Source organism: Falco biarmicus, chromosome 2, assembly GCF_023638135.1.
Source record: "Falco biarmicus isolate bFalBia1 chromosome 2, bFalBia1.pri, whole genome shotgun sequence".
Classification (NCBI taxonomy): Eukaryota; Metazoa; Chordata; class Aves; order Falconiformes; family Falconidae; genus Falco; species Falco biarmicus.
The window spans coordinates 70,719,083-70,742,235 of NC_079289.1; the positions used below are offsets into that span (position 1 = coordinate 70,719,083).

General features: G+C 40.7%; 1 protein-coding gene across 14 annotated transcripts in view; it reads left to right on the forward strand.

The window, feature by feature from the left end:
• The window catches only part of INPP4A (inositol polyphosphate-4-phosphatase type I A), a 131,070-nt gene that overhangs the window by 29,095 nt on the left and 78,822 nt on the right, over positions 1–23,153 (forward strand). For 4 of the 14 annotated variants that reach the window (XM_056329886.1, XM_056329887.1, XM_056329882.1 and 1 more), the window contains exons 1-2: positions 7,579–7,775; positions 23,083–23,127. The gene's annotated coding sequence lies outside the window, so the exon portion shown is untranslated. Of the gene's footprint in view, positions 1–7,578; positions 7,776–23,067; positions 23,128–23,153 lie in introns of those variants that run through there. The other 10 variants (XM_056329892.1, XM_056329889.1, XM_056329890.1 and 7 more) reach the window with 4 other exon arrangements.

Consider the following 23,153-nt stretch of genomic DNA (forward strand, 5'->3'; position numbering starts at 1 on the left):
TGAGTGTTTGAAATCCTCAACTTGCAAAAGCAGATGTATTTTGTAATGTACCTTTCTAGGAATGTGACTGTCATTTATTAGATAGTGCTTTAAACAGTTCTACATTGATTAGAATCAACCTCAGAGATTTGGAAGGGGAGATAAATGGATATCTTCCTTCCAAAACTAAGCATTATCCCCAAATTACATAATAATACCTTGAAGGAAAGCTTGTCCAATATTTAGTGCACTAATCAAAGCTTAAGATTCAGTTCCTAAGACTCTTTGGGGTAATGTCAGGCAAGTAATTAATAAAATCATTACAAGCTAAGGTGGGCCCTAGAAACTTGTGCCTCTGAGCTTAGACTTTGCTTCATTCTTCCATTTGGAAAAAACCCACAAAACAGTAAAACACAACCACCCAATCCCACACTCCCAGAAAGACCCCAAACTGACGAGCTGGGGAGAGGGAAACCTTACTTTCCTTTGGTTTGGGTTAAAAACTGTGAGGTGACCTGGAGTGTAGGTTACGAGGATAATGTGACTGGTTGCTTCCCTGACGTCTGGGTGCATGCTTTTCTCTATCCTGGCTCTGTCTCAGGTGCAAAGCACATGCCAACAGACCTGCAATTTTCACCAAACTAATCTCCACGTCAAGGAAACCTTGGGTTGGTGGCCCAGGCAAAGCTGGGAAGGACAGCTGCAGCTCCCAGTGGTACAGGGCAGCAGGACCTGTGGTCTGTGACTGCTGCGAGCCTCATCAGGCAAGTGCAGGAGTAGCTACTGTGAGTTCCAGGCAGCTGAAGTACATCACAGACAGAATTAGAAGGTGGAAATAGGGGAGGGCTGGGTAGTAGAAAATACATGTTCTACTGCCTTTATAATATAAAAGCCAGTAATCTTGCCAGTTTAGGCTGGTAGAACTGAACTATAAACAAAAGGTTGTATGTGGAGCTGCGCACATCACTTCTACATAGCTGGAATTGTTTGGTGACTTAGATGGATCTGTTCAACAACTGAATGAATGGATGCGGTACATTTGATGGGACACTGAGTGATGAAGGCTCTGCAGAATCAAAGGATATAGATACCAAAAAATAACTGTAAAGTAGCACTGTTAGCGATGTTTTCCATTTAATCATAATTCTTTAATACTAATCACGCTTCCTTAATACAGACACACAAATGTTATTAGAGAAGGTCGATGAGACACTAATAATGCATTAAATCTGGTAATCAAATGATGCAGTGTCTTCAGTAGTTATCTGCCTGGTCTAATTCCCTTCAAATTTAAGGAATCAAAGTCTTTTCCCAAAACACTGTACGATGCAAACACCTGTAATCTCTGGTCTCGCTTTAGTCCCCCAAACATCCCATGCAATGAGACCTTTTACCCTCCTAGGGAGTGAAAATAATCTAGAAATATATATAGCAATATGTCAGTGCATACTTTTGCATTATACATAAACAAATGAAACTCATTTAAAAAAAAACCCCAAAGCAACGACTTACAGCTCTGATATACCACCTGATTTTCCAATAGATACACGGAAAGACATCATAACAGATGGAAGTGCCAGCAAATGATGCACAGGGGTCTGTTAGGGGCAGTCTCTATTTTTATGTGCTTGAAGAAAAAGAAAATTGTTTTTTAATAAGGAGATTCTGGGCTGATTCTTATTTTTCTATTTGCCTTCTTTTATTATCTGTGTAGGTTAGCTTATTTGTTGTTGACTGTTCATAGGATAAAACCTTTGACACTAAGATTTTTTTAAAACCACATTAAAAACACTGAGGTGCTACTTTTTGAGAGCTTTTTCCATGGCCTAATTTTAGGAAAAATCCCAGATGATCTAGAGTCAATGTCAAAATTTAGATTAATCATGAAAGAAACACTTCCATTATCAACAATTTTAATTAGTTTTTCCACCTTGGGCTCCCACTGGTATGAATTCTGATACACAATCCAACTTGTACAGTACCTTAACCTTTGAATGGTCCAATTGATAATTTGGTGACATTAATCTGGGGAATAATTTACAGCGTACCATGAATCCAGCCTTTGTTGGATTCACGTGTAGCGACTTAAAATTTGTGAGCTTGCAGATAACTCTTTCTGATTGGATATATTTATTTTATATATATATATATACACATAAATTTTGAAAGAAGAAATAAAAAATTTTCAGAGGGAAGGAGAAATGGTTTAACCTTGGCTTTTCTTTTTGTTAGATCTTTTGCTAGTCAACACACATTTGGGGACCCTCTTAGCTTAGAAGTGAAGTGTTGTATTACACTATACTAACAACAGGACTTTTTTTTGCAGGGCAAAGGCAAAAAATGCCAAGAATAGGAATAAAAGAGTGAGGCCCTTGTGTCTAGGTAGGCAGTTCCTTTTCATGACCTTACCAATGAGGAACATATCAGAAGATGATTTCCCTGGTAAAAATAGGGGCTGGTTAACTTGCAAAGGAGTACAGAGGAGATGAAAGACAAGACAAAGTACTAGAAATCTGTTGTGCAAACACAGAAATCTTGCGTTACAGCTGCTCTTTTTTCATTCAGATAAAATTATAAAATTTTATAAGAAATGTTGCAGAATGGTTATAAAAATTGTCTAGCTTTAATTCAGTTTTACTGGGTTTTGATTTAGTTTACCCCATGCAGCAGATGGTACAGAGAAAACAGTAGGTCTTTGCATCGACTTTCTCCAGTATTGACAATTGTTCTTTCTGAGGCATTTGAAGAACCTGCCAGTCATAGATCCCGAAGACCAGCATGAGATCTGCAAGTCCTGCATTGTGAAGAGGACAGGAAAAACTTCACTCAGAAAGTGTATAGAGTGTGTTGAATGAGCACAATGAGTGGATGCAGACAATTCCCACTAGAATATTGCTTTTTATTAGACAGTGCAAGGAACCATGATGTTTTAAGTCATGTGGTAACATGCTTGCCTCAAAATGAGTTTACACCTGGGTTTGGATGTCTCTTTTGTTAGAATTCACCAGTATTAAATTGAAATTATGGTATGAGTGCAGAAAATGGGGCATGCTGGTTTGAAACAGAGAGGAGTTGTGCATTGTATAGAAAAAGATTATTTGGAATCAGAAATTTTTGGCTGTGTTGATAGAACCAATTTTAATATTCTTGGAAGCCTGAAGAAACCAGGTGTTTTCTGACATGCTTTCTCTGTTGTCCAAGGTGATCTCTGTAGCATGTACGTAAGATTTGAGATTACAAATGCTTCTGCACTTGCACTGTGTAGTTTTTAGGAAAAATCAAAGCTCTGAATGTAAGGGGAGCAAGATTGGGCACATGGTAATTGCAAGCTGTGTATCATCTGATTATTAGGTTTAATGTATCATTAGGGTCTTGCTGACCTTTTCTGTCAATGCAAAACATGGACAGATGTTGGCATTAAAGAGAAAAGGAGAACAGAAATGGGTAGATACGAGCAGGGCAGCTGCCACAAGATCAGCTGACACTACACTGACATCAAGTGCAATCTGGAGAGTCCTTATCCCAGCAAGGCTTCACGTGCAGCAAATGTGTCAATGTCTGTATACGCAGGAGGCACAGCAGTGTCTGTAAACTAGTTTCTCATCTGGTCAGTACATCTTTGTTGCTATAAGATATATTTTTCTTGTCTTGTTTTGGCTGATTTCGCTGATCTTAGTGTCTCATAGCCTCTTGTTTCATTTGCCAAGAACAGACCATAAAGAGGAAACAGGCATTTAGGTCGCCTTGCCTATTTTCACTAGATGGGCAGAAGTACTTCCCTCTGAGGTGGGTGTGCAGTATGTTATAGGCAGCTTGTCATTTTGTAGTCTCTTTCCAGTGCAGGATATGTAGCTTTGAATTGTTATGACAGAAATAAGAAACACTTTTTTGGGGGGTTATAGTTACAATAGTAACTTGAGGAGGTGATCTGAGTGAAGAGATGTACTTGTGTGGTGTGGTGGAAATGGTTTCCCACACTCTCTTGTGGGCTGCTTTGCTATCTGCTTTTGTATAGATGGATGCAAGATGCTACGGAGGTATTGGTGGATGATGTAGTGATAGTAAAAAGTTCAACTGGTGTAGTGTGTCCTGTTACTTATCTTCAGAAACCTTGAGATAAATGTGGGGAATAAGTGCATCCTCTTCCCTCCTCCCATACTCAGTCACTAAAGTTTTGCTTCCACGTGTGGCTTCCTCTGTTCATTGCCTGTGCAGGGTAAAGGTTCTGGTGCTGACGCTTTTCCCAGCAGGAGTTTTAATTTTCCCGAGGAGCAAATAGTGCTTTTGTCAAAGCACGTCAAAATACCCATGAAAAGTAATTAGCTGAAAGAAGTGAACCTACTACTGAGATGCACCAAAAGGGGAGTCTGATGGTCTAGTGAACAAGGGATTGAAATCTAGTTTCTGCATTTGGCTTTGCTGTGGACATGGGAAACAAACTTGGTCAGGACAGTTAGCTGTGCTTTATGAGATGATGCAAAAAATATTTCTCAACTTTCTGCCTGTATGTCTTTTCATAATATGCACTTCTTCTGTAGCGGGTCTCTTCTACTGTGTGTGTGCGTAGTTCTCACCTCCATGCGTGTCTGCTGCTAGTGGTGGGGACCTTTTGGAAAGTACCGTAATGCCCGTAACAATGCTATAACAATGATAACGGGAGTGTAAGCCTGTTCAGAAAATGAGCTCTGCTTTTCGTCTTGAAAATGTGTGTCAGTACCCCTCAAAAACTAGCATCTCTAATCCGCCAACTTTTCACAGGGCTCAGAAAAACAAGGCTACAAAACACTTGCCCTGTCCTTGAAGAAAATGAATGTTTTGGTTTTTTTTTTTTTTGCCCCCCCCCCCCCCCCCCCCCGCCCCCAGGACAGTATAGCTAAAAAGGAAGAAGACTCCAGAACGGGAGTAGAGGTTGGTGTTCTCAGTAAGGACAACCTGACTGTAGACTGAGCTTTCATGAGAAAGCAGGTTAATATGGAATCTGACAACCTAGAAGAGGCTGTGGGAAACTATTTCCACCAGCATTGGCATAATGATGATGTTTAAAAATTAAAAAAAATCCCAAACAAACAAACAAAAATGATGATGAGGAACAGCATTCTTTAGCCTAGAATGTTCTGAGGTACCATGTTGAATAGGTACTACAGAAAAGCCTTTGCTTGCTTTTTTCCTGAAGGAGAAAAAGGGAAAACTGTTATCTCTAGTCCTTAAAGAATGTATAATAATTTACACTGCCTTTTAATGCATAATCTCTTGCAGCAGTGTTTAGTTTAGCAGGCCGTACTAAATTCCTGTTCAAGATTTCAGGTTTTACCTCTGCTGGAGTAAGAAGCTTCAGGTTTTCCCACTTTTAGACACACAATCCACACCCTTTCTATTGCAGAAGGTCCAGCTAAGAAGACTGATAAATTAGGCAACACAGAACAGCTGCTTACAGCTAGATCACTTTTGATTTGTAGATTAGGTCTTTTGCAGCTGAAGCAAGTATGTGCATTTTACACAGTGCATGCTTGCTTGTGTTGTTTTATCTTGGAGGCCTTTGACAGCTTTTTTTTTTTTTGAGTCCTTTCTGATCCAGATCTATGCTTTTAGGTGGACAGCAGCACAAAATTGAATGTAGATACACAGTTGCGTGCTGTACATTTAAAACCAGACAAACAAAAAAGGCCGCCACCACCCCTACCCCCAAAAAACCCCAAACCCCCAGACATTTAAGTACCTTCAAGTTTTGTCTTCAGTTTTGTCTTCCTCTCTGTCTGCGTCATAGATGCCATTTGGACCATGGCCTTGCTGTTACTTTTCCTGTTTAAAATCTCAGGGGTCTTGATTTGTATTTTGTTGCTGCTAGTGTTCTTTATTTTTTTCCCCATGCATGCCATGGATTTTAGCTTTCTTTTGCCTATTCAACCATTTAAGACATGAAAATAAAGCCTTGAAAGCTTGACAGAAGCAAAGATTCACTGTCATTAGTAAATTGGGGGAAAGGATGGGTTTCAACAGAAGATTTTCTAAGGGATAGGTAGAATACTAGTGGTTTTAGGGGAAAGAGTTTAGTTCAGTGTAACTTCATAAGACACCAGCTATTTTTTATCCCCCTTGTTTATGTTATCTCCATGACCATGCTTCAAGGATACTTTTGCTCAGCTTGATTCTTTCTGATCTCTTGATCCCTGCCAAAACAGTGTTCTTGGCTGCTTTCAGATACATGGAGAGAGTAAACATTCACCATCAATAGTATGAAGTTCGTTTAGCAGCTTTAATAACAACCAGATACAGTACTGAACAGTGCTGTGCGCATACTTGGATTGGATGGGTGGGCGTACCTTTCCTTTGATAGGGCTTTGCAAAAAAAGGAGTTCTAAGACAAAAAACACAGAACCATCAAAGTCATGCTTTGATACTAGCTTTTCCATGAGAAACAAATCTGTTTATCTGGGCAATAGCCAGCTGGACATTTGCTAAGTATGAGGAAAGATGTTCTGCTGGAAATGCTTTGAAATAAACTAAGTGCCTTTTCCCCAAACTATCTGGGATGTTTATATGAATGGCTGTGAAACAGGTCTACACATTTTAATGGCATTGTTCCTTGGGCCAGCAGCTTCTTTTTACAATACTCTCTTGATTCATCCCACCACCATTTGTTTCCATGTGGCTGACCTGCTGGCTCAGTAGTAGAAGGCTTCATCTGCCTCTTTTGAAGGCTGGATTTGCTCAACACTGCAACTGCAACTGTTTAGTATAAAGTGCCTTTCAGAAATAAAAGCGTAATCAGTACAGCATTGCGTATCAACACTGTCTAGCATTAAGCGCCCAACTTGGGCTGCATGATGCCTGTTCTCAGTTGTATGTGGTGGGGAGTCTGGCAGGCCAGGGAAATAAATAGCTGATCAAATTGCTGCTTTGACTGTGGTGATCAGTGCCTAGTGAGATGGATAGCTGTGGGGGAGGCTGCCAGAACTCAACCCTAAACCCAGATGTGCTACTCCTGTCAATAATGCAGCTATGCTCTTTTCCTGGATGCACTTCTCCCTGCTAAATTGGTGTCAGGCACATAGGATTTCTGCTCACCTGCATCCCATAGTCCTTCCTACAATTCTTTTATCTCACTGTATTTGAGACTAAATTTGTCCTCCCCAGACTACTTAATGAAGTCAGAGGCACTTTGCTATAAACTTGTCATGAATAAATGGATATTGCCCTAACTCAATGCTATTGTTTTAGAACGTTTTTGGGGGAAATTTGAGTTCTTCCCCTAGTCTTGGTGAGAGATGTGAGCCCACGGATATCTTGTAGTAGCACACCACCTGGCAATCCACAGGATGGACATGGCTTGCAGGGCAAGCTTTTTGCATTTAAGGTAGATATATTTACAGTGAAGAAAGAAACAGAATTGCCATCCCAGAAGAAAAACTCAAACACGATTACATAGAGGATGAAATCAAACCTGCTGCTGGAGGAAAGAGCTGGAGGCACACACAGACACACGGGTGGCAAGTGTGTGCCTGCCTGCGTGACAGAAAGCAGGAGCGAGCCAGCAAGAGGAAGCCCTGAAACTTAAACTCCTCCTGCAGCTCTGCATCTGCTCTGAGTCACTGTATGAGTCACACTGACAGTGTTCACGTTAGCTAGCGTTCAGATGGAGCAGCTCTGGCAACAGAAGAAGCAGGTTATATTATTGATTACCTGCTGCAGCAGACAGTTGCGCCAAGATTTTTTTTTAGGAGCGCAGATGAAACAGAGGAGGCTCTACTGAGCACCGTTATTATTATTCTTACTGTTTTCTTAAGGTAAGAATGCCTGTTATTTACTAGAGAAAGATACGAATGGGAATTTAGAGCTTGTGGAGGCTGAGTCTCTTTCTACTGCTGCTTATTCTCAGAGGATGCTGATCCTTGGAGCTGCGTTACTGCAAAGCTTTGTCTCGACTGTTTGCCGTACCATATGGAGAATCATATGGTTAATGGGCAGTGCAGGTCGTAGGAAACAAAATAACTATATTCTCATTCATTGATGTTATGTAAGGCATGGCAGCCATGTTAAGGACAGAACACCTCTTTTGGAGAAACAATGCTGTTAGATGGTAGGGGAAGGAAAACAATTAGTTTTTAAGCAGCTCGCTGTTCTTTGGAGAGCGCTGCAGTTCTCTGGTTCTTGCTTAGAACTAAATTTACTGACTTCTGAATTTCTGTGTTAATAGAATAAAAAGCAGTGGCATTAGAAACAGCAAAATAATTGTTTACCTTCAGAATCGCAGTGTTGTTTTGCCCTTGGCATTCAGGCTGCAACTGTGCACACTCTGTGATATGTGCAGTGCCTGGATGTAAACAGTTTCTTCAAATACTTTAAATGATACTTCCAGATACTGGGTGGCTTTCATTTTGTGCCCCTAAAAGCATACCTATATAAAAAAAATATATGTCCTGTTCTGACAATTGATTATATGCAAAAACTGGGACATATTATAGTGTTGACATATGCAGAGTGGGTAGTTTTTTGTAGTGGCTTTACTGCTATTTTATCCACTCTGGTGCGGTAATTCTAATGTAGTCTAGAGTGGTATCCCTTATTATCCTCATGTAGAATCCACTGAGTCTTGAGCCTTTGCTGTACTCCCCACAGGAGGTTTTCTAAGTTAGGGATTCTGTTTTTGAACCACAGTAATGAATGTATGTTAATTTCTTTTCTTTTTTTCTTTTCTTTCCTTGCCTTTTCTTTTTTTATGTTTTTCTTCCCACCCCTTTATTTTAGATTTGCATGGCAGTGTCCAAAAGTGCATCTTACAGTGAGGTTGGCAGCTGCTTTTAGTAACAAGGGAGCCTGGTCGCTTCTGTGTATTATTTTCAGAGTGAGAGAATGAGGATGTTTTCAAAACCTGATCATTTACTGCTTACTTTCAGCTACTTGAGACAATCACTCATTTCCTTGTAGAATTTACATGAAAGTGACCACTATCTTCTCCTCTCATAGGAATATGGTGCTGTAGTAAGGTCATTCAAAAATTACAGCATAGTTCAGGTCCTTCTTCTATTTCCTAATTCATAGTATTCTCTGATGCACAGTGTTTTCGTTGCTATGTATTAACTAGATTTGGTATTATTTCCTCTTTTGAAAAAGATTAGATTTCTTAATAAAATGTAAAGTAAAGCTGGTTAGTGCATTTATAGTACCTTTACGCTTCTTGTGGTATTGAACTTAGAAAACTATAGTGTGAGAGCACCTTTTAAAACAATGTCACTCATAAATGCCCATCTCCTGGACCAAAATTTTGGTGACTAATTTTAATGATTTATATTTCTGGTATAAAATATTTCTAATGTTACAGCATTATAAATGCAAGCTAGTTTAAACAGTGTTAGGAGTGTTTTTAGGACTGCTCGCTAACAAAATTCTGGCACATGGCAGTCTTTTTCATTCCCCTCTTGAATCCAAACAAGTCCAAATAAAGCAGTCTCTGTAATCTTAATTTTTCCACTGATTTGTATCTGCATTATTGTTTTCTAAGACTGTGTGTCAGAATTCTGTTTGACTTCATGTTTGCCTTTGAGTATGTATGCATTTTGAGTATGAATTCTGTTATTATGACAAACCAGAACAAATTATTATAATAAAACTCAATTATCTTCAATTGAGTTTACATAATTTCTTTACTAATGCATTGTGGACGCAGTTAAATAATTAACAGTTAACATTTTGAAAAGAAATTTCAAGAATGTGCTTAACATCTAAAAAACAGGATGACAGCCTCTGAGTCAACACAACCCTGAAGACAGCCTCTCCTTACTACTTGCCCATAAACTCCCTGTGCAAGTGCTGACCACCAGTGAGAACTCCCTCTCCCCTCCCTCTTCATCTTGTTTTTGTGCTGCCTGTTATGTCCCGCTGTCTGCCCTTGGATATCACTAAGTGAAAAAGAGCGTCAGCTGGAAAAAGAACAAAAAGCTCAGCCTCGCAAGATAACTAGGCAGTTTGTTATATGTGAGTTGGAAAGCTTCTGGGAAGAACTAAAGCAGTTTTAGTGGTGGTGTGATGCTATCTTCATAATTACGTGCCATCTTTTGGATATACTAACAAGTCACAACTAAAATGTACATATCCAAGGTAGCAGAGATTTGTGCAGGGAAGTGATCATAACTTTAAGTGCAAAGGAAGTGGCAGCATTTGATCCTTCTATGGCAGGGATTTTGTAGTAGGTGTAATAGGGCTTGTCAAAGTCTGTCCTGCAGGCACCCTGAAAGTTAGTTTTTATTTCTTGAAGTTGGCTGTGTATCAGGCCATAAGGCAACAATTGGCAGAAGCTGTTGGGACCACTTCACCTGTACTTTTGGCAGGACTGGAACTGTGAGAGTTCATGATCTCCCTGGCCTCTCATTTCTGTGGTAAAGGTTTATTATCTCCAGTGAACCCAAGCAGAAGTTCCTGGCTCACTGTTCTCCCCTTCAGTTTCTAATCTGCAGGACATCACTGGTGCTTGCACGGTTAATTTTCTCATCTCAGCATTACTCCAGAGCCACGTTTTCTTATCTCGGCCCTCAGTGAAGCTTTTGTGGACTTCCTGCTGAAATATAGCCCTCTTTTTCAATTTCACTTCAGCTGCTCTACCATAACCTGTTTGATGATTCTCTCCCCTTAGTAGGTTTTCCACCTAGGTAAGCCTCAAAAAGTGCAAAGCCGCAAAGCTCGTGTAATTTAGCTCTTCCCTTCTGCTGCTGTGCTGCTTGTGTTACAAATGACAGGTGGGGTGTTCAGCTGTCCTTTTGTTTCTTCCTTCATGAAACCTGCTGCTTTTTTCTGTGGTTTCCTTTGTGACAATGCCCTGTGTTATTCTGAGCCCTTCATCTGCCTTCCCAGCACTTGGGAAGCAATGCTGCTGGGTTAGCTCTGACCTCTTACATGTTTTGCTTCCTCAGTCCTTGAGCAGAAGTTTTGAAATGGGCAGTAGCATCGTCCTTGGGCGTGCTGTTCTACCTCTCCCTGCCGTGGCAGGGGGGAATGACTGCAGGAAACAGAGCTGTTGCTGTGGGTAGTAAGTGGAGAAATGAGGGGCATGGAGAAAAAAAGCATTTCTCCAAAATTCTTGGAGGTCTGAGACCTTCAGTGGGAGGAAGCACTTACTCTTTTTTTTTTTTTTTTTTTTTACACAAAAGCTGTGTCAGCAATGATTTATAGCTAGCCTTGCTAAATGACTGGTGAAGAACGTAGGGGAAATCCACTCTTGTTGAAACAAATTTACATGAACCATCTTTAATATGGGTGATTTTTTGATTGTGTTACAGTTTTACCTAATGGTTGACCCAAAGTGGAGCTCTGTATCAGAGTTTTACACAGAGTAGAAGATGGTCCATGTACTGAGTAATCATTTCTTTTTTCCTTCCACAAAATATGGTTGCCACATTTTTTATGGTGATTTGTTATTTGACATTAGAGTTTCTGAAAGAGGACTCTGCGGTATATGAAAAAGCAGCAATATATTGGTGTTTGTTAGTACATCATCGTGTCACAGAACAGCACAGCATTTCTATTTTCAAATCTAAATTTGAAATGGAGGGAGGGGAAAAGTTTGAACTGAGTTTTTCACAAGTTTTTGTTTCTCTTTTTGCATGTTAGGAATAAGCCACTGGAAAACCAGAGATATATCGGAATAAAATCCTTGCATGTAAGCAGCATGAATAGCACTGTTTGCAGTACTGAACCATCTTGTTTGTTGGAGAACTCATCTCTTTATTTGCATAGTTTTTAGAAATGGCAATTTTTACATCAGTTTTTAAGGGGTCTTGTATATGCATATGTATCCGGAGGGCATTTTCTTTGTCCTTTTTCCTGTTTTCTGAGTAAGTCTTCTTGTTTAGATTAGATTTGTTGCCTGGTTTTAAAGAGATAGGGAAAGAACTGTTAAATCTTTGTTTATACTGTGTCCTGAAAAGCTCTTCACTTAATCCTGGAGCAGTTCAAGCAGGGGGACACAGAGGGAGGCAGTGAACAAGTCCTGTTTGCCCTGGCAGGCCCAAACTGTTACAGGGGCTCTCACTTTACTGTATTGCGTGAGGTTTTTGTCACACAGGAAAAGTCACAGTCTCAATTTTTGTCTCTTGAAACCTTTGTGTATTCTTGAGCATGTGCTAGATTGAACAGGGAAGGGTGCAGCCTATACTGTGAATGTAGCAGTGATGGTCCTTTCGTTTGCCTTCGGGGTCTGAGTTTCCACTTGAACTGGTCCTTCATGATGGTAGTCCCCCTGCCCTGCTCTGCAGTCAGAGCCAGCTTGGGGATGACTGTGGTTCATTTTGCTCTGGTTAAATGAGATTACGGCCTGGATTATGATGACATGCTATTTCTGTGCTGAATTCTCCTTGTATTTCATAGGGATGAGAAATCGAGGATTAGCTCAGTTTTTGTTTCAGTTTCATGCTTCGTCTTTTAAAGGTACCTCTGACTGCTGTGCAGGTTTAAATAAACGGTAGTGAATTGGTAGTTTTGATGTCTCACGTGACTGAATTGACCTTTGTGTTCAGGTGAAACACAGTTTAAAAGGAGTGGGTTCATAATCCTTAATTCAGATTTATTTTTTAGATAAATACTTGCTAGTGCCAGATGGCAGAGCTGCTACAGGCAGAGGTGAATAACAGAGCATGTCTGTTTCTGCAGGTTATTCAGGCAGCAAATCTGATTTTAAAAAAAAAAAAAAAAGACAACACTGCAATATTCTAGATGGCATTAAAAAGCCAGTAACTTCATCAGGTTTCCTGTGTGTGATAGGTAAGCGTATTTTAAGACCCAGATTCATAAAGTACAAGCTGCTATAGAAGATTTCTTCTCTCTCATTTCAGAAATAGACACTAATGATCTGGTGTTGGAACAGGCTGCCCAGGGAAGTGGTGGAGTCGCCATCCCTGGAGGTATTTAAAAGACATGTGTATTAAAGGTATTTAAAAAAGCGAAAGTGGCATTTAGGGACATGGTTTAATGATGGACTCGGCAGTGCTAGATTCACGGTTGGACTCGGTGATCTTAAAGGTCATTTCCAAACTAAAAGATTCTGTGGTTCTGTGACTTTAAAGCAGAAGATCTACTTTTCCCCCGGCATCGATGTTATTTCTGTTGGGCAACTGGGAGGGATTCTCCTAAGGACATATGGACCAACATGGTAAAATGTTGATTCCTTTAATGCACATAGAAGGACATGAAAAAATGGCAGTGTCTTCTGTTGTTTCAGGAAAGCTTGCAAGAAGCGCTCTTTTGAGCTCTGTACATTAGTATGGAGGATTTGTCTGGAAAGAATTGCATCCTGAGTAGTATTATCAGTAAATACTAGTATTGTGGCTGTGAATACATGACGTAAAAATGCATGCAACTGAGCTGGCTAGAATGAGGTCTTTCTGTTATAAAGTCTCTTAAATGTGGGTGCCTGGGAAAAGTTCATTAAATTATTCTCTGTTCCTGAGATAAGTGGATGACTTTTCATTGTGTTTGGGTAAACAGGAGGTAGTGAGTAATAGGAAGAATGTGGCCTTTGTGGTTTTGCCTACATAACAAAGATTTCAAATTGTTGTCCCATAGCTTTGTAGACTCATTGATGAGAACATGACATTAAAAACGCTGATACTTCTACAGGACAGTGATTTTACATGGAAAAGTTGCATGGAAAAGTAACTACTCTTTTTGCTGATACGTATGCAGTGAGGCAGACTTGCAAACTAGACCAGAAATGGACTTTGTAAAGAAGGCCTAATGGGAAATTAGAGGGGATTCTTCCTGGCTGACCTCCTTACGAAGTCTGCAGTTCAGCTGGGGAATAGAGGGAAACCAGGACAAATTTGATGTCAGATTTATGAATTTCAGAGAAATAGCTTATGATCTTTTATCAGAAAGTAAGTTGAGAGTGCTTATCTTTGCAGATTGGCCATTTTTAGAATTTATGACATAGTGTGGGTAAACATTCATACTGTCATGTAATTTGCTTTTTCCCAACACCAGGTATTTGTTGTTACTTGTCAGAAGCAAATTAAATAAAATTTTAGTCCTAAGTTTGTCATGAAGCGATGTGGTGTCTTATTGAGGATCCTATGAGAGACCCTAGAGGGCTTTGCCATCTTTACTGAATGTTCACAAACAGTTTGTACAATAAATTTATCTATAGCATATTCACTAAAATAGCTGGTGAGTGGAAGTAGCCACTTAAGGGTGTGGGCAGTGTTACAGATTAAAGTAAGAAATGGGAGCTGAATTGAAGGGAATCGTGTTTGATGGTGTTTAATCCATGCTGTGAGGATCCAGACCTGTGGTCTCTGGAGCAAAACCACCACTACCATTGCAAGAGGTGCTCAGAAGCTTATTTTTGTGAGCTCCACAAAGCCATGGCTGGAGGGATCAGAGTGAAATACAGTCAGTATTGTCTCCCATGCCGCGACCTCCGTTTGTCACATGTATTGCTATATAGTGAAATTACATCCTTTATTTTTGCCTCCCTTTTACCAGCACCTTTTGCAATGGAATGCACACAAGTGTTACTGCCTTTTAACTGACACGGTCTGAGAGACTGAATCAGTTATCTGACGGCTTCTCCACAGTGCAACTGCAAATGCCACCCAGCATTCGGCTCCTCGTGGGCCTGAGTGGGCAGGGTGAGATGTGGCTTTGCTGCCTATGGGGCAGGCTGGATTGTGAAGGGCAGCGATGCCTGCAGGCAGGAGACCAAGGCAGCGACAGTCCTCCTGCCTCCTGCCATTGAGCCCCCTTCTGCCACGAACGCCCCATTTCTGCCAGCTGCTCTGTGCCCCAGCGAGGGAGGTGGGGGTGCTGGCGGTTTGCACGGGGCAGTTGGTGTGTTTTGTTTTTCCCCTTGAGGAAGAGCTCTCTCACAGGATCCTTTTGAAGACGCCATGTCATTTCAGTGCATGGGGGTAGTGGAAAGGGCTGAGCACCTTTAGGGTGCAGAAAGCAGTGAGAGGGAGGACCTGGCTAGGTATTTGCCCAAGGGTACGCTTGAAGGAAGTGACTGTTTATGTGCTTGGAAGTGATGGGAAGCTGACTGTGTGTGTGTGTGTGTGTGTGTGTGTGTGGGAGGGGGGGCTTGGCTTCCCCACCCATGGTGTGTGAATTTTTACTGTCTTGTAAATGCTTTGCCTTTTTTGTAGGACGCAAGTATTTCCTAATAGTTCAAGAAGGACTGAACATGCTTATCTGTACTCATTTGTGAGATTTATATTTCAGATATGTAAACGTCCCCACAGCCTTTAATTTCATGGAAAATCAAAAAATGTCAAAAGGGGCCACTGGTAAGATTTTATTGAGGGCTAGAAACAATTTGGCAGGTGTAACAATTGTCTCTTCAAAAACTGGGAGTGTCTTTAAATACCAACTTTATGTAAAATTTAGCAGAAAGACAAATGGAGGGCAGAACACTTATCAGTGAAGATCTGCTTAGCTAGTGTTATATTTGTGATAAGTAGCAGCCAAGAACTCTCTAGTAATTTGACTCAATTTATGTTAAGATTTGATACCCCTTCTAGTAATGAGTAAGACATCCGGGATAAATGGAAGAGTCATTCCTTCCCAGCATAGTGCTTACTTGTCATAACAACATTTGCAAACCTGTTAAAAGGCTTCTAAGAGAAAGAAGGAAGTTAGCAAACAGGCATTTGGGAGGGCTCTGGTAGCTAGTGGAGGGTGTAATATTTTGCGCCATTTATTTTTTTGGAAGTATGACATCTTTCCCAACATCCCTACACCTTTCCCAACTTCCCTACAACTTGTACTTTTTTTCCTATTCCTCTGTGATTCATATGTCTGGGGCCCAAGAACACAATGTCTTCACAGGAAGCTTGTGACTATATGCAAAAAATTAATAATGCAGCCTAGATTTCTCTAAATTGTGCTGCAGATGTCACGGTTGGAATGCCCAATGTTCCAGTTTGCATCAGCTCTCAAGTTGCATTTGGGGGTCCATAAAATAGGTCTGCATTTCAAGGTCAGTGCAATGGATTACTCTAGAAGGAAAACCCATCTTCATGTCGATGTCATCTTGGATTTGTGTAAAACTGAACACCCCCAGAAAATAATCATTTCATTACACTGCATGAAGTTATTTCTCACCCATTACTACTTGGATGTTTAGTTTGACAATGGAATATTATTTAGCCTGAAAATACAGCCTCCTGTGATAAAAAAAGAGACAGGCATGTGGACATTTGGTAGCTGAAAGTTGTACTGTGACACTAATATAACAAATGAAAGAAGTGAGCGAGAATTAAGTACTGGATACCATTCATTTACTGTTAACAATATCACAAAACCGTTCAAGTTGATTCGCCATGGTCCTGGGTGTTTTCATACACCATATCTCTTCTGCATAAGCACATAGTAAGTGGTTGGTCGATCATGGTTGTAATAGCAAATGAGGGCTTCTCTTTAGTATTTAAAATAGAATGTGAAATACAGGATCCACTTTTGCAGACTGGTTTGACCTTGAGACTGTATTTTGTAATCTTTTTCTTCCCATTTTACAGGACAGCACTTCAGCTAGACTGACTTGTGGAGGTTTAGATGTGACAGTGTTGAGGAACAGTCCTACTGTGGTTGCTGGCACTGTGTGTGTTCCTGGGGAGGCATTGGTGCGTACTATGATGTCCTTTCCGTGAAAATCAGGTGCAGAGCAAGATGAATTGTGACTGTGTTTCTGCCCAACAAGAAGTTGTGACTTTTTCAGGGACACAACCTAGCATTAGAAATGCTGAAGCACTGCTGCAACCAGGGATACAGGTAGTCACAGATGTTTTATTTCTTCCCAACCAGGAGAGAAAATAGCTCAAACTTTAACGTTGTGAAAGTACAGGTTGCATACATAATGCAAACAAATCTGAAATAATTCTGGGGAAGTCAGATCAAGACAGAGGAAGTTTCCTCTTTTTCTATAAGGCCTATTTTGATATAATGGTGATAGCATCTTGTGTAAGTATTGCAGAAAAAGTTGCCACATTGATCACAGTAATAATTTGCTCGGAATGAAGAGTGTGTTCTTTAAAACAGGCTGGTGTTTCAAAATGGGGGGTATGAGGGAAGACTTCAGGAAATCACTCATAGTTCGTAAATGAGTTTAAAGAACGCGGCGTTCTATTTGCCACAAGGCTAAATAAGGGAGAAGATCAGACAGCACAGCAGGATGCACAGTATATTCTACCTTCTCTCTGCTTGGGGCTGGTAGCAGAGGTCATAACTATTTTGACCTAGAAAAAGAATGTGCTGTCTGGGTTTGTAGGCTGATTATTGGAAACTTGAGCCTTTAAAATATGTTTACAGGAAATGTCTTCTGAGCTACATTGGGTCTGATAAGATGCTTTGAAGTGAGCATTAGTTTGCAGCTCTACCATCATGTGGTTCATCCTCAGCTTCTTGTCTGCCTCAGAGGTTCCTGCTCCTCAAATTTGTCAGCATAAACAGCAAATATAGTCCTTCCCCAGCTTGGTTCTGTCAGTGTGCTTTGGTTTAAATTGTACCTTTTGTAAACTGTTCTGTTTTGCTCTTTTTTTCTGTCCAAGCATTCTAGGGTACAGGGGTGTTGGGTTGTTTTCTTTGGTTGGTTGGTTGGGTTTTTTTAAGAAATTTAGGTTGTACCAACATGCTCAGTTTTGCTGACAGAGAGGAGGAGGGGAAAAGTGAGGAGGACAAGCAATGGGAGGCAGCAGTTCAGATTGGCTCATCTCCCGTGGGAATAGCATGTCTGTTGGACTGTACCTGGATAAAAGCTATCAAAGCTAGCCTTTGGGCAAAGTAGCTCTGTTTTTCTCCTCTGTTTAACTAATGGACAAAATCATACCTGGTGTTAGGGGTTGCAGGTACCCTTCAGGGATGTTGACACCATGTTTAATTGCAAAGGAAAAGGGTCGGTCATTTGTTTCTCCCTGGAGTGATTTGGCTGCTGTCCAGCGAGTGAGAAAGAGGAAAGAAGGGAGGGTGGACAAGCGAGTGAGGGGGTTTCAATAGGAGCACGTATACTCCCTGTCGTTCCTGTGTCTGTTTTGTATCATACTTCGAGGTTTCTCCACAGGGAATAGTGTCACGTGTTTTACTTTCTGCGGTATTTAGGAATAATGGTGCAGCAGATTTAATTGAGAACTGGTGTTCTCCTCAGTTCGTGAGGTAACCCTGGTTGCAAGTACAAGGGGTTAGGGAGAAAAAAAAATATCTCACTATATATATCATTTCCTTATAGTCAGGGATCTGAATGGCTTTTAAAATCTGGCAGCAACCACTTAGGCTTTAACTGCCACCATCAGTCAACTGCAAAACAATTTCTCTATGGTTTTAATTATGCAAAACCATGCTGCAGTCTTTGAAGAATCTTTTTTTCTATAATCATCAATTCTTAATGCAGAAGGCCAGAGGTAGAACATGCCCGGAATCTGGTGCTTTGGTGTGGTCTGCAGTAGTGCATTACCACGCTCTGCCCTGAGGCCCTGCTAATTACAGGGCAGTGTAATTTAAAAACTGTACAGTGTAGGGTGAAAAAGAGCAGCTTACATTGGTGCCCAGTTAGGATCTTTCATATTGGATGGACATTGGACTCTCGGGGCTTACTACCTGGGCATGTACTAATGCCGTTCAATTTAGTTGCTATGGCTAAAGCTAGCACTTTAGTTGTTTAAGATCGGTTATCAAAGCACAACGGAACTGGAGTGCAGTTAAAAAATGTGATTGTGTCAAAGAGGAGAACTTACAGGCAGATATATCTAGAAATATAGTTGAAGAACTAAATTCACCTTTAAAATGGAATGCAGGGTAGGAAGGCACCTGCACGAGGTCAGAACTTTCTGGGAGATGGGTAGGTAGGACTTGTCTGCAGAAGTTGCAAGATTTTTTGAAAAGTCTCACTGACGGCATGATTTTAAAACACATCGCTCTAGAATATGTGATTTCCAGTGTTACTCTGCAATATGGATGTGACTTCCGGATGGTAGTAAGCAAGGCACAACTATAACTTGCCAGCAGAGAAACTCTGTGTTGTTACTAGGTTGCCTCATCTGTATTTTACAGATGTGTGAGCTTAACTCACAGAGATGAAAGGATTTGCCTGTGGCCATAGAACTAGTCATTTTTTTGTCATAGTGTTGTAAATAGGATTTTTAGATTCCTTTATCATCTGTGCCATTTTCATTTCTTCATTTTAAGAGAAACGAATAATGGCTGACCAGATTTAAATATTTGTATTAAATGTCCTGAAGGTGAATGGTGGTACAGTATATTACAGGGTTTGTAGTGTCGCAGGTCCATTGTATCAGCCCTTGATCTGGTAACTGTGGCTGGCTGTGACTTGCTTTGTGAGTAGCTTTCACAGTGTCTAGGAGCTTTCACAGTATGTGCCCTGCTTTTAGAATGGAAAAAGGAAAAAATAGCTGTACTAAATAAATACAGTTGAAATTATAAAGGACATCAAATTGGAACTTTGTGTGCCTGCACTGAATTTGCCAAAGTAAAATGCTGATTTTTTTGCCAAAAACTATTGCATATGGCATTTAACCCTGAAAAGAGCTCCACATAACGTCAGATTCTCTGTCCTCATTGAAGAACCCTCTAAAAGGCAGGGTAGGTAAAATGCTTTGAAACTTCTCATCTGAACTGGCAGTCGTAGAAGTGAACCTCAAGTATGTTCTGCCTTCACCGTGGACAACAAAAAGAGAAGAAAACTTGAGCCGCCTTATAGGCCCTTTCTGTGAAGCGATAGAATTTTCTAAGAAATTTTAGCTACTTTGCTGATGAGTGCACAGATGCATAGGACTGGATGGAGTTTCCTGCACTGTGGAGTCTAGTCTTAACAGTGGCATAATTTTCCTTTTATATGGAAACCAAATTGTTCCTTGGCTAAGCTACCTTTGTTGGTTGCTGTTACTCCCATTAGGTTAATTATTTTGTTAACATCCGATATATCTTAATGCTTTTTTCACCTCTGGTGTCACGTATTTCTGGACAGCAAATTGTAACTCATCTCAGCCTCCACTTTGCCGAGCTTAACAATTTTTTGGTCTACCCTGGGGAGGCTGACTCTGTTGTCCTTGTAAGCCTTTCTCTATGTGTGTTACAGACTGAGGTGGGCAGCGCTTAGCTTGTTGTAGCCAGTGTTCCTGACTCAGTCTCATTGCTGCTTTTTGTGGTGACGAGCATACTGGCTGGTACACATTAATGCAGGATCTGCCTGGTTTGCGGCTGCTTTGTCTGACATAGAAGTCTTCCTTCTTCTTGGTTTTTCTCAACTGATAAACTTCCAATTTTTAGCAGAGGTGGTTTTTGTTAGTCTGTAGTGTGTCATTTTGTCTTTTTAACTTAATCTTTTTTGTTTTATTTCACTTCTGGTTCTTCTTTGGTAGTTCTGATTTTCCTCATATTTACACACAGCACTGTAAACTGATGAGTTGCATCTTAATTACTGCATCACAAATCTGAACACCGTTTGCTGTATGTATGAATCTTCCCTGAAATTAATGTTGTAAGGAGTGTTTTTCTTATAGCTGATCAGTATATTTTTCTGTGAATTAAAGTTTTAGTGTTCTGGTTCCTACAGTATATATTTATATATTTGTCCCATCTATATATTTTACTAGAGAAGTGTCATCTTCACATAGGAACCTGTTGTCTTCCCACAGTTCTGTGGTACCATGGTCAAAGATTTCTAACATGCGCTGTTGTAGCAAAATGGCTGCTATTTTAGGTTAAAAATCGTACTTGTTGTCCTGGAGAGCATACTAGCTGAAAAGCTTTTGTTTTGGCCTTAATTTAATCTATAGTTATTTGCTAACTCCAAGGTACACAGTTAATGTCTTTGTTCTGTAATTTGAGTGTAAATAGAGAGGTGAAGGTGTGAAACTGAAACATGAGTTTGTGTAGTGCATCAGTTGTGCAGTAAGCAGTTGCTTATAAATTACTGTTTTCCTTCTGTAATGCTTTTGGAAACCTGAAATAACTAGTGCTACTAGTTCCAGTGGCACCTGTAACAACAGGTAGTCCAGCAGTGCCAAGAGAGGCTCAACAGTTTCTGTCCTTGGATGTTTTTAAGACCCAACCGGATAAAGCCCTGAGCAACCTTTTCTGAGCTGAGAGGTGACCCTGCTTGGAGCAGAAAGCTGGACTATCCTTTCCAGTCTTAATTATTCTGTAAAGTCAGATTCCACTACCTCTTGCTGAGGAATGGGTTCCCTCTTGGAAAGAGATGTGCAGAGGAATAATCATTCAGCAGAGTGTGTTGAACATCGTGGTGTTGCTTTGCTGTGTTTGGCTTCTGCTCATCTGTGATGCCTCAGCCTGCAAGATGCTGTGATGCTGCAGAGGGTCCATTGTGCAGCTAGCCTATATGGATTCACATAAATTCTCTTTCATTCTGACAGGATTTTCATGTCAGTAGGAAAAAAGAGAAGAATTAAAAGATATACCTGAGATGGTCATGTCTGGGCTATAGCAAGAGATAGTAATTTCAGTAGGACCACATTAGAGGAATCCTGCTTCTTTCCTGCCTTCAAGGTAAAAGGCTGAGAAGGTGAGCTGGAGTATTCAGCTGGCTGCTGTCTTGGACTTTGCTGTAACCCAGCCCGTTTCCCATCAGATTCATCTGTGCTTTGCTCTCCAGTTTGCTCTCTTATCCTGATCCACTGCTTTTTTTATATGTGTGTTACTTTACTTCCGGGTTTCTTTCTGGAGTGAGTTGGTAGAAACAATTCACCCCATGGGCTGCTCCCCCATATGGCCAGCGCTGTGCCACATTTGTGTTTGCACCTCACTTTGCTCTCCATCCTGGCAGGTTATGCACTACCTAGCACCCCGGCTGCCTTCATGCCAGGGTGCAAGGCACCTCTTCCTAGTTTACTGCTATAAAGCACTGTGCTGTTGAGTTACAACACAGCTGTTGCATCATTTCGGAAACCATAAACCTCAAAATTCAGAACAGTGCCCTCACAAAATAATGATTGTGTCTTAAGATCATCATGGGAGCTGAGAAGAGACCATGGGCCAGATGTTAAACTCTGTGGCAGCTGTGTTAGGCAAAACAGAAGCAGCGGTGTGCAGTGTGACAGGGAGCCTCCCCTGCACCACAGGGCCCCTCTCAGAGGCTGACCCCGGTAGCTGGTGGATTAAGTGGTGTAGATGTTGGATTCGGCTGGCTACAGAGGGAGCCTAGGAAGGCTGTGGCTTTCTCAAGTTAAAGTTAAGCTTCGTGTCTAGCTGCCTTACTTTCCTGCTGTGTGGATTGTCTATCTGTTTGACAATGAACTTGGGTAAGGGTTCTGGACTGATTGATATATGGGATAAAATGTGCTAGAAAATGTCTTATTTTACTTCTCGAAGGGAAGACACCCCATTAAGATGCCTGTTGCTTAGGTGTGGTGAGTGATGTTGGTGTGGCCAAGGACAGTATGTTCCTTGTCACAGTGGTGACACAAGCTGTGGGTGTTGGCAGCAAGAAATGAGACTCTTGAATCCTTGCCAGTGGCATCTGAATTCAGTCTGGGCCTGCAGGAAGTAAAAATCGCTTGGGAGGTTGGGTTCAGTTGCCAGTATTTCTTTTTCGTGGATGGGGAAGGAATTGCAGTGCCATGTGGTGACCCCAGCACTGACTGTGGCTGCAATGAGCAGATGGGACAAGGTAGCTGAGTTGAGAAGCTGCGCTGGGAGAGCTCAGTTGTTGCTGGTGACGTGAAGTAGCTACTTTATTGAGCTTCTTATATCATAACTGCATTGAGTCTTTTACAGACTTAATAGAAAAGTCATTTTAGTTAAATGCATTGTATTTTCATTAATATAGTGGGAGATATACATCACAGTCCCTAAGTGTAAAATGTTACAGTAATGGTACCTGATTCTAAAATTTCTTTCAGCTTTATTCTTACGTTCTGTTTGCTCAGAACTGATCCACAGTCCATATTCTGTTTCAAATGGTAAAGGAGCTATATTACAAAACGTTAATAACACTGCATTTTTTACAAGTTTTTAGTGATTTTTTTTAAATTATTCCTGTATTTATTACTTTTTGCCAAAAAAAAATTTCTTATACTACTAGCCTGTTTATGTAGATCCATTTAGTCAGAAATGGTTTGTCCTTTTTGTGTCTTTCAGACTTTATTAAAGAAGAACTGGATGCGCATGCCGAATTTCAGCTGTGGAAGATGGAGTAAGGTAATATAACTTGAGTGATTGTTGCT